The sequence below is a fragment of the Ursus arctos genome, unplaced genomic scaffold (genome assembly GCF_023065955.2).
Source record: "Ursus arctos isolate Adak ecotype North America unplaced genomic scaffold, UrsArc2.0 scaffold_23, whole genome shotgun sequence".
Classification (NCBI taxonomy): Eukaryota; Metazoa; Chordata; class Mammalia; order Carnivora; family Ursidae; genus Ursus; species Ursus arctos.
The window spans coordinates 2,007,234-2,017,105 of record NW_026622908.1 but is presented as its reverse complement, the minus strand read 5'-3'; positions in this window follow the sequence as shown (position 1 = coordinate 2,017,105).

The following is a 9,872-nucleotide window of genomic DNA, read 5'->3' as shown; positions in this document are numbered from 1 at the left end:
TGGCCCAACAGCACATACCAAATGTTGCACTCTCTCGGCTCCTGGCCAGCTGAGATCCAGATCCAGGTCCACAGCGCGTTGTACTTCTTATGTACAAAAGCGACTTGACAGCTAGAAACAGCACCTACGAGCGTGAACTGTAAGAGCGCTACGACAGCACACGCAAAAACAGCGGTATGTCCATTCAGACTTTCCCCCTCTTTTATCCTAGTGTCTGGGAAAAGTATAGGCTATTTTTTTAAAAAACCTATTGCCTAGAAGTTTCTGGGAATTTTATCTCTCTGCAAAGAAGCAGACGTCGATGACCCTTGACGAGATGCTAAGGGAAATAAGCCAAACACAAAAGGACAAATGTTGGATGATTCCACTTATGTGAAGTACCTGGAGTAGTCAGATTCATAGGGCCGGAAAATAGAACGGCGGTTGCTAGGAGTGGGAGGAAGAGGGATGGGGAAATACTGCTTCAGGAGGACAGAGTTGCAGCGTGGAAGGACGCAAAAGTTCTCAAGGTGGATGGTAGGGGTGGTGGCTGTGCAACTTAATGCCACTAAACTATACCCCTAAAAATGGTTAAAATGGTAAATTTTATGTTACGTCTATTTTTAGCACAATAAAAAATAAAAGAACTTATGGAGCACTCTTTTTTTTAAGATTTTATTTATTTGTCAGAGAGAGAGAGAAAACACAAGCAGGGGGAGTGGCAGAGGCAGAGGGAGAAGCAGGCTTCCCACTGAGCAGGGAGCCTGACATGGGACTCGATCTCAGAACCCTGGGATCATGACCTGAGCCAAAGGCAGACGCGTAAGGGACTGAGCCAGCTTTGGGTCCAGAGTAAAACGATTTGCCAGGGATACGGAAGAAGTGCTACCCACTGACAAGGCTAAGTTGAGTGTGAAGAAGGCTGAAGAGAAGAAACACTGTTTTTTTTTTGGCATGGTGTATAGTAATGATACCCCTCTCAGAAATGTAGCATTTTCGCTTTGGAAGCGTTTCCACAAGTGATCTAACTTGCTATCATAACAAGCCTGGGAAGTGAAGGTCTGGGGTTCAGACTCCAGGGCTACAGGCCCCACGGATGTTCTCAGATTCTTAGGGAACTGACACCCCATCTGCCAACGAGGAAACTGAAGCTTGCCCCGAATCTGCTACTACCAAACAGAGCAGAGACCTGACCCTAAGTCTTCTGACGTACTACTTCGGTTCTTCCCTCAAGCATGAATTAACACAGGATGAAACTGAAAAAAAAAAGAATTCCTAACTGTGTCAAAGCATGAAAGAATCCCTAGTCTACATGAAAACTCAAGAGAAAAGACGATATAATTTGGGGATGTATTTTAAGCTTTATAAAATCCTCCCACCCCCGCCTCTGAGTAGGAAAGTGGGTAAAAGCAGAATCTGGGGTGAGAAGTCATCTGATTCATCCATGATCTGGTGGAGAAGACTCTGTAAGCAAACACCCTGCATTTATTTCAAGTACCGTGTCTCATTCTGCCAGCCTTGGCAGCCAGCCCACTGCGTTTGCTTCAGGGGCCCTCCTTTGGAGTCATGGGCAGGGCGCTATTTTGGGATGATAAAAGTGGCCTAAAACATGCGGCTGGGGAGCTTGAATTTAAAAGGACAGACACATGCAAAGGACAGATTGAGCCATCTGGCCGCTGTGGCACGTTGGGGGTTAAGCATCCAGATGTGTGCCGGGGCTTCGCCTGGCACGGCCCAGCCTCGCCCGCAGAACATCACCCCTGTGTCCTGCCTGTTCCAGGAAGCAGCTGGAGGGGCCGGCAAGAGAGAGCACGTGGTCCCGGAGGTGAACCGGGGACAGCCTCGGAGCAGCCAAGTGAACACTGACAGACAGGTCTGTGTGTGCTGCAGAAGCCAGTTCCACGGCTCAGATGAACGACTTGTTGCGGAATTCACCACAAGGGGAAGTGAGTTAATGGCTGGGGCGCTTCACCCCCTGCCTAGATGCGTCATCAGATCTACTCGTAAAGCCTGGCTCCCAGAATGCGTCTGCTCACCCAAATGTGGTTCTGTGGGGCTACAAGACATTTCCACGAGGGACTCTCACGAAGGAGAAAGTTCTGAGGCTTTCTCCGTGCCAGGAGCAGGGCCAGTGGCCTGAGCCTGACAGCTGGTCCGGGCGTGGTCAGATCTGCTGACAGAAGCCCAAAGCTGCCGGCACCCCATGCTGGGACTTGTGACTCACCAGCCCCTCTCCCCCACAGCCCCACGCTCTCCGGCAGGCCTCAGCATGCAGCCCCACCGCCCAGTGCTCGGACTCATTCCTCCACCCGCCTGCCCATCAGGATTTGTCCTTATCTCCAGCACTAGCCTTCCCCTGCCCCCCAGCCGCAGCCTAGGCCACCACCTCCAGGTCCCAAGCAAACTGTGTCCAGACCGTCTCAGACCCAGCCCTGGCTATTGTCAGAGGCTCCCAGGCGGAGTCCTGGCCCTTTAAATTCAGCAGCCCCATACCCTCCGTGCCCAGCTGGCCCACCGGAATGAGACACAAGCAGCACCTGTTCTAGACCCATCCTGTTTACCCTGGACCTACTATTTTTGCTCTCACCTCCCCGGTTCTCAGATTCCTGGCTCCATATCCCAGTTGCCGTTGCTGCATCTGGCCCCCTGGTCACTTTGGTGACCCTTTGGACTTCCCTTTTTAGACCACAGCCTCTCACATGTTTCTGACTCAACTTGCTCTGCAGTACTGGCTTGCCCCCCGGTCTCAGGTGAGGACTCCATGATTCAGCCCCAGCCCCTGGGTCCTCCTTCAGCTGGGATCCTTCCCAGGACAGGCAGCGGGTGAGGATTTGCTCCTATGGTCCCTGCCTGCTTCTACCCTCAGCCTTCCTTTGCCCTCCAAAGCCAGCAGCTAGGGATTCCCTGATCGAGCCCCCGGCTGCTGGCCCCATCTTGGGCCCTAATTCCTGGAATCCCTCCCTCACCTGGAACAGTTCTGCCGTGGGCTCGGCTTCTGGTTTCAGGCTGGCCTTGCCTGGGTCCCACCAGGCCCACCCCACCCCCACCGCTGCCCCCACGGTCTCACTGCGATCAGAGGGAGGCTCTCCGGCCTCTCAGGGAGTGGAGGTCTGAGAGAAGAGGGCAACACTGCCTCGGGCAGAGCCCTGACAGGGCACGGAGACTGGGAAGTCTCACATCTGTCTGCAAACATTTCTGTCTACAGGGTTGGGGTGACTTATGAGGAGAAACGTAACGAGGCATCAGAAGGCAAGGGAGGCACTTGCCATCTGGGGGGCCTTGTTTCCTACTCTAAATTGTGTGTCTGGGCTGGGGGAGGGCATGTGCTTCCTGATATCTCAAACAACCATCCAGTTCTAAGTCCCTGGAAGTTAAGAGTGGCCCCCTATGGTTCAGAGCTTTTTCTTTGCCAGACTTCGGGTCTGACTTTAGCGACATGTCTGTCATGAATGTTCTCCACCAATGAATGAATGAGCCCAAGGTTTCCCTACTCCCCACCTCTCTATTCCCTCCACTCCAGAAGGTGCAGAGACAAGGGCCAGAGCCAGCCCCTGTTCCTCTCTTCCTCCTCTCCATCATCCCCTTCCCTAAAGTCTTAGGGACCCAAAGACCAAATTCCCCTAAAAGTTCAGGCGGCCGCTTGGTTTTCTTTTCCATAAGCCAGCTTTCCTTTAGGAGTGCACACTGTGATGGAATGGTGAGAAGCGAGATTTTGGCACCTGGTCCCCAGGGTGATTCCTGCTATGCCATTTACTCATAATGCGACTCTTGACAAGCAATTTAACTTCTCTATGCCTGTGCCCCCATCTCTAAAATTGGGGTACTGAGAGTCCCTCCCTCAGTGCATTGTCATGAGGATTACAGGAGTTCATTCATAGAAGAGTAGTAGCTAGTATGTAAGCTAGCTGTAAGCTCTTATGTACTGATCACTGTATGTCAGGCCTTATTCTAAATACTTAGTATCCAATAATTCATTTTTCCTAAGCAAAGTAGAACAGGAACAGAAGGATCATTCCATTATTCTAATGTACATTATTATTAAACATTATTAATAGTAATTAATATATTTTAATATTAATTTAAAATATTGTTAATCAAACATTGTGCCCATCAGCAGGAGTTAAAATGCACTATCAACCAACACTCATCACAATTCCTGTTACACTAAGGAATCACATTGTTTTTATTTTTTTAGTGCTCTCTCTATTGGCCTTGGTAAGGTCTCTATATAATAAATATTCACACCTGGTCAAAAAATAAACTGTTCAAAAAATATAAAAAATAAACTGAACTTTGAAAAGTTAGGGGATTTCCCCATGTGAATACAAACCCAGTGTGTGAAGATGAAAAAATGAAGCACCTGGGGAACAGAGACTCAGTGGGGCCCCGATACGCTCGCAAGCCTGTCAGAGTGTGTCAGAGTATAAACACAATTGTGTGTCTCTTTTGATTTACCAGGTTTGTAATTTAATAAATTATATTAAATAATATATTAATGTTGCTGTATAGTCTTTGAAGTTATCATTTCAATGACGGCAGGATAACCCATTTAGTTAATTACCATAATTGAACTGGCCTCATTATCACATATTGGCAGGGTTTTTTTTACTATCATAAATAATCCTGTAGTACACACCTTGGCACAGGCTACTTTTTCTTTTGTTTTAGATTATTTCTTAGGCTAATTCTCAGAAATGGGGTAATGGGATCAAAGAAGCTATTTAAAACTCTAATTGCCTCCGTCATCTCATACATCTCTTCTCGGTTAGTGGAGAATTCCATTGGAGGGAGGAAACTCTCCTGGGGAAAGCTGGAAGAAGGAGATAGGAATTAACATTTGCTGTTGAATGCCAGACATCGTGCGGGCTTCAAATTCAGTGTTTGATGCGCCACGATCCTGACCTGCCCGGACTTGCCGTCACTGATGTTGCCGTGGCCATTTGTGAAGACATTTGCCAAGCCGTACGTTAGTTTTGTTCATTCCATCTCATTTAATCCACACAACCATGCTCCGAGGAAGATATTATCTCCATTTTATGGAAGAGGAAACAGGAACTCAGGGAGATTAAGCTAAGGTTACACAGCTAACGAATGGAAGAATCTGGATCCAAGTCTGTGCTCCATCTGCTCTGCCACATTGTGCTCTATCCTCCCTCCACCCCCCAGCCCCATATTTACGGATTGGATTTTTCCCTCTCTGCTCTGTATGGACAGGGAGAATGCTGGAGATGGAGATAGGGGAAGGTCAAGATGCAGAACTGCTCTGAAGACTGAATCCTCCTGGCCATCTCCCCACAGACTATTTCCCTTTTCTTTCTTGCTGTGGAAAGCATAATATTCAAGGACATGCACATTATTCCAAAGAGAGGGCTGCCTCTGAATAGAGGACACACCACCTATCAATTGACTGATCAAGTATCCTTTGAGGCTAAGTATGTCTCAGAACAGGTGTTTCTGAAGCTGAGCACATGGACTGAGTCTATCCTTATGTTAAAATAGTTCTCCCATGGAATTATTTGACCTGGCCCAGCATTTATAAACCTCGCACACATTTCAATATCTCAATCAGGGGCGCCTAGCTGGCTCAGTCAGTAGAGCACGTGACTCTTTGATCTCGGGGTTGTAAGTTTGAGCCCCATGTTGGGTATAGAGATTGCTTAAAAATAAAATCTTTAAAAAAAATACTCTAACCTCAGGGGCGCCTGGGTGGCACAGCGGTTAAGCGTCTGCCTTCGGCTCAGGGCGTGATCCTGGCGTTGTGGGATCGAGCCCCGCATCAGGCTCCTCTGCTATGAGCCTGCTTCTTCCTCTCCCACTCCCCCTGCTTGTGTTCCCTCTCTCGCTGGCTGTCTCTGTCTCTGTCAAATAAATAAATAAAATCTTAAAAAAAAAAGATACTTTAAAAAAAATAAAATAAAAATAAAAAAAATACTCTAACCTCATTCTATATTCGTGCTAGCCTTTTTCCCTACCAAAGGAGACCTGCATCATTTTTCCCTCCTACTTTGAAATTGTATTTCCCATACTGAATACTGTCACAAACACATTGGATTAATAAAATTCCAGATGTTCCATGATGCATCTGGGTCAGGAATACCGTGACTATCTCAGGAACTACCAAGGAAAAAGCTACAGCTAGAGAGGGTTATGGAAAGACAGGAGCTGACACCCACACAGTCAAAGAGAGCAGATTTAGTGAAATGAATAGGTTAGAAGTCACTGCTGGGTGTGGCAGGAGATCATCTGGATGGTTCCAGAAGCTAAGTTTTGCAGTACGCTAAGCTGCACAGACCATGTATTCATCAGGCCTCTTTCGGATCCAAGTGTGGAAATCTGACCGGCTGAAGAAAGGAGAAGTTATTGGCGCCTAGCTGAAAATTCTAGGTGTAGTTGTCAAGTGTAACTGGATCCAAGTTTGTCATCACTTAAATTTTTAAAAAGTAATGCATCACTTAAGAGGTGTCATCAGGAATGTGTCCCCATCTCTTCGCTCTGCTTTTCTCTCTGCAGTGATAACAAAAATACCCCCAGGAGCTCCAAACTTCTTTTCCACAGAAATCCCAGTGGGAGGAGAGTACCTATTTCCTAATTGTTCCATCCAAAGTCCCAGGATTGACTGTCAGTTGGCCTGAATTGGCTCATGTGCTGAACATTTCAGCTTGACTTTCAAATCCGCTCTCCACCCTTCTCCCTGCTCTGAAGCTGAGAGGCTGGCCTGTGTGGATGCATCAGTAGCTTCTTTCCCCTATGCTTTCCTTTGGGCATTGTCGTAGGAAGACCAGCAGGAGACTGGAGGAAGAGAAAAGAATGAGATGAGGATCTTCATTCCCTCCAGTTCCCTTAGCAAGAGTCTGCATGGATTAGCTGTGTCTCATGGTCAGTAGTCACAGTTCCTTCCTCAGCTCTCTCTACTCATCCTTCTCTCTTTGACTTCGAGTAATGGCTCCTCAATCATGTCTGTACAACCTATGTGTGGTACCAACACCCTGCTATGAGTAACCCAAGGAACTGTACTTTCACTTAGAGTTTTCTTATACTCTGCCCACACCTCTGTGGGAAGGTTATTTGATAACCCAATTTGAGAGTTTCATCTGTTTCCAGGATCCTCACTAATACAGCTAACATACCCATGCCTATATCAAATCTATGTTTCTCATTGGGCAGGCCTGGGTCACATGCCTACCCATGAAACCAAGGTCTGAAATCAGCTCCATTCACTGGAGTGGAGGAGGGTAGTCCCCCAAAGAGAAAGGCAAGAACAACCTATAATCACTATGGTTAGCAAAGTAGGTAAAAAGGAATTCTGCTCATGAGCAAGTATCAGGACTACTCAAGTTTCTTCAGAAGCAGTACTCACATATAAAAAAGGATGCGTTTCAGAGAGTAAATGCATGCTGAAACAGCGGCGAGCATGCCTTTCATCCATGTACACTCAAACTGAGGCCTCCAAAAGAGCTGGCTACTCATTTTCTGAGCTCTGGGACTGTTGACAACTCTCTTCTGAAACAAATTGAAATTTCTATCATTGATTCACGTTGAAATGTCATGAAACAGCTTAGGCCTTGGCTGACTGAGCAATAAAGCAGGTCCTCTTGGCAGCTTAAATGAGCTGCCCCTGACAGCAGGACAGGGGACAAGGCATTAAACGTTGCCAAGAATGGGCAATTTGAGAGCTGCCTAGTGACAGAAATGACAAGGCCAGAATCATAACCACTTTGAAAAAAATGACATCAGTTGAAGGATAAACATACAGCAGGACAAAAGGAACCTCATCACAGAGCTATAAATGCTTAGATGAACATTTGGTCTGATAAACCATGAAACCCTTATATCTTAGCAGGGAATTTTTTTTCATATTGATTAACCCCCATTATAATGACTGGTTCTGCCTTGCAGGTGATGGATGAGTCACCTTGCAGGTAAAACCATGGACCATCACCCCAGGGAATCTCAGTCCTTTACCATAACCCAGAAAACCACTAGTACAGATATTGGTTACCTCATCCCCCAACTCCATGTTTTGATGGAGACCCCACTGTGCCTTTTTAATGGACAGGTTGACATTTAATGACACGTGAAGGATATTTGGCTTTCCCGGTCAGTTTTCTCAACAAAGTCCCAGATGCTGCTTTGGTTGGAGTTCACGAAGATGCATTTGCCAGGAAGACAGGCCTCCTGAGCCAGTTGTGTGCCTCTCCTACACCCACTAGTAGTTCCTTTGTGATACGATCCCATAGCATTTCTCTTCATCCATAAGGACACTTGGATATCAGCTCTCTGGAGGAAAGGAGATCTAAAGAACCGATTTGCTTCAGCGTCTCTGGAGTCCAAGAAATGAAGAGTTTGGGATCCAAAGAGAGAAGATATCCAAGGGCTCTAGCCAGTGGAATCCCTTAGCCATACTTGGTCCCTATGGGAAAATGGAAAGATCATAGCATGAGAGGCAAACAGACCAGGTTCAAGCTCTAGTATGTGACCTTGAGCAAGTCATACCTTTATGACTTTGTTTCCTTCTCATCTAGTATTATTGTTTCCAAGACACAAATGATATGATAAACATTAAAAATAAAAAATGAGTTCTCTGAGCCAAGGCAGATCTGATTGGTATTTCCAAGGACATTCCTGCTTTGAAGGACACATTTAAACAAAAGTTATCAATAAACTTAAAGGACAGAATAGAGTAGGGGAAGCATGGCATAAAGTTTTCCTCTTACCAGCCATGTTCACTTCATGGGGAAAAAATGTCCTGATCAATGGGTACAAGAGGAGAGTCTGGCACCATGCATGACATCCTTGTTTTGGAGACTGAGAGCATTGAGCTTGAAAGTCAATTCTTAGAGGAAGTCATGTGTCTTAGCTCTTCCTTCAATATCAATAAAAACAAAATTCTAGTGGGTTGTAAACATAAACACTTATTTCTCACTACACAGAGTGTCAGGCTGTGGGTCGTTTTGGATTCGTTCTGCTCCACAATTCTTCTCAGTCCAGGACCCAGGCAGAAGGAGCTGCCCTCCTTTGGGATGTGCTGTGCTCATGGCAAAAAGCAGAAACTCAAATGGCCAAGCCAAATCAGATGATCACATTTAAAACTTCTCCTCAGACATAACATAAGTCATATTATTCACATTTCATTGGCCAAAGCAAGCCATATGGCCAAGCTCCAAGTCAATGGGGAAGGGATATATAATCTAACTGGCAAGGCAGAATTGAGAAACAGCAATTGATGCAGTCTACCAGACGGTGTTTGAGAAAGATACTTTCAGTATGAAGATGCGGCATCTCTTTCCTTATTTATTTTCTATAATACACGTGTAACATACATGTAATTTTTTAAAAATTGAAAAGTTGTAAAATGCTAGTGTATCTTGTGAATATTGGGATTCCCAAAGGAGGGAGCAAGCTGATACCTGGAGAGAGGAGGGCACCTATGCTGATGGAAGTAGGGGGAGGAATATGCACAAAGCTGGGAGCTCTTCAGAGAATCTGTGAGTTTATAGGAGGAGATAGCAAGGGAACTAAGTACACGACAAGTAGATCCACAAGGGAAGCCCAGGACAAGCCTCAACAGCAAGTGGATAAGCAAGTGGACTGGTGTCACTTGGATAAGCAGATCAGGTCAAGACCTGCCGAAGGCACAGAGGTCTCAAAAGATGGAAATGAAGTGATGAATGAATGTTAATGATGTTTGGAAAACAAGGACTATGGAATACTGGTTAAAAAAAATAATAAGATGTCTTCTAAGATAGCAGTTTCAACAGGGAGTCAGGCATTATTAAATCATTGAATATTTATCAAGTCCCTACTAGGCAGCAGGTACCATGCCAAGTACTGCCGGTACACTGGTGCACAACACAAGAGACGCCATTTCTGCATTCACAGAACTCAGAGTTGAA